This window comes from Sapajus apella, unplaced genomic scaffold (assembly GCF_009761245.1).
Source record: "Sapajus apella isolate SASKATOON/1434 unplaced genomic scaffold, GSC_monkey_1.0 scaffold6, whole genome shotgun sequence".
Taxonomy (NCBI): Eukaryota; Metazoa; Chordata; class Mammalia; order Primates; family Cebidae; genus Sapajus; species Sapajus apella.
This window is the reverse complement of record NW_022436946.1, coordinates 67,241,217-67,243,772: the sequence shown is the minus strand read 5'-3', so window position 1 is coordinate 67,243,772 and position 2,556 is coordinate 67,241,217.

The window sequence follows — 2,556 nt, the reverse complement described above, 5'->3', positions numbered from 1 at the left end:
GAGGGAGAGAGAGAGGGAGAGAGAGAGGGAGAGAGAGAGGGAGCGAGTGTGGGTGGTGGGGAAGGGAGTCTCTTGACACTCGACAGCCCTGCCAGCACTCTATGGACACTCCTTATATAACCAGACTCCTCTACTTATCAACATTTACTGCTCACCATTGGATCCTCAGCTCAGCTTCAGACACCATCAACCCTTTCAAATCCCCACGTGACTTTGTCCCACTCTCTCTAGTGTGATGATATCAGTGCTCTTAGCAGGCCCAGCTATGTAATTTGAGGGCCCTCATGCAAAGTGAAAACATGGGGCCCCTTGTCCAAAACATATTAATAGTTTTTTAATATGTAACCATTAAATCAGGATCATTAAACAAAGTGTTGAGCCCTTCTAAGCTTGGGTCACACATCCATGATGCTAGCCCTGGCTTTTACTCATGCTCCATGATATACCCATGCTTGGCACTGACAAAGTTCAGAGAAGTATTATCCACTTCTTTCTGTCTTTATATTGGAGAACAGAGTCCTCCCTCCTTATTTTTCATTACTTTAAAATAAGAAAGTGATCTGATGTTTGGTAACCAAATGACAAATATTTTAGGGCAGAGCTTATATATATTTCATAGCACTGCATTGTAATTGACTACTTTCATATCTATCTTCTCTGCTAAGCTGTTAGAAGACACATGCCGAATTGGACAAGTAATGTTCTTTTCTTGCCGCCAACACTTTAAATCAGAGATGACTCACAAAAATGATATATGGAACTTTCATTTCCTTGATAGTTTTCTCCTTATGTGTATAATTTTATTCTAATCATATGAAATATGGATAGGAAATTTTGATACCTTTGTGCTTATTCCATTTCTAACTAACTTGACATGAAGAGAATTTCTTTTTTAAGACAGAGTGCAGTGGCATGATCTCGGCTCACTGCAACCTCCACCTCCTGGGTTCAAGCAATTTTCCTGCCTCAGCCTCCTGTGTAACTGAGATTACAGGCACACACCACCACCTCCGGCTAATTTTTGTATTTTTCATAGAGATGGGGTTTCATCATGCTGGCCAGTCCTATCTCAAACTCCTGACCTCAAGTGATCTCCACCACCAAGTCTCCCAAAATGCTGAGATTACAGGTGTGAGCCACCATGTCTGGTTAAGAGTATTTTCTAATTATCAGATATACTGTATTGAAGAGGCAGCACCTTTATTAAGATGAAAACCATTGTCCAGGCTCTGTCTTTTAAAATACCTACCTTTTTAAGGTAAATCGATTTCCATGTGTCTCATTTCTTTCCTACCAACTAGTAAAGGACCATCTTTTCTGAAAGCCCCATAATGACTTGATATGCTCATCCAGTTTTGTTGCAACTTTACTAGGAAGTCCGGCCTCCGGAAAGATTGGATCTCAAGACAGAATGAACTCTCCATGTTTTGAAAGATAAACATGCACTCTATAAACTTCATCGGCCTAAACAACAGAAACATCTGTTTAGACTCATGTGCAGCTTTTTGGCTGAGTTCAGCAGCAGGGAGGCTTAGGAAGTGTGTTTATTAGCTGTATTCTGCAGCACCCAAACATCACTGCTGGTCACAGTGATGTACTGGAGAGATTACCAAGCAAGGGAATAACTAAACTAGACAGCTATCCGTAAACAATCTCTGGTAATGCGATTATGCTGTCCTTACATCCCATGGTTTTGTCTTCCACGAGAAATAACTTTAGGACATAAATAAGCATGAAATAGAAAAGATTGCTGAACTAGGTATGGTCCTTAGATCATTCAAATGAATATAATACAGAGTTATAGAACAAAGCCTAGAAGAGCATCCCAAGGGCTGTTTACTCACCAATATCTCTACTCAATCCTTCTTACCAGTTTAAAAGTAAAAAATACCATTCTCTGCCAGTTACAAGTAACATCTGAACAACTAACCTTAGAACTCTCTTCCCATGCATTTCCTGACTCAATACTGAGTGATTGTTCATAATAGTCCTACAAGGTAAGTTTTACTATAATTTGATAAAAGAGGGTACTAAAGGTTGGAGAATTAGTGACTTTCTCAAGCTCAAAAAGTTAACAAAAAGATCCAACTGAAAACTGAGATTTCTTAAATCTATGCCCATTTATTGTTGATACTGTTATTTTTTTCACTGTGCTCAACAAACTCCTCTTTTAAATTTCAAGTATGTCAGGCATTCTAAATCTGATCTGTTTAAATTATCTATAATTTAGTGGGAATTAAATTAGCAGATAATTTCTAGCATTAAAGCTAGGAAACAGTAGCTTTTGAGGAAGTAGATAGAAAAAAGGCCCCCCTGGAATAGAATGTACTAGGGGTGGATAAAGAAGACCAATACACAGGGAGGTCTGAGATAGCCCACCCAACAGCCCTATTGTTTCTCTTAATATTACACGTTTAATATCATGTATTTATATATAAGATTATTGATGTGTGTCTGTGCGTATCCATTAAGTTTCATAAATCCATAAAAAATATGTTTGGCTTTTATTTCACATTAAACATTTGAAAACAAAAACAATCATTTAAAGATCTGAAT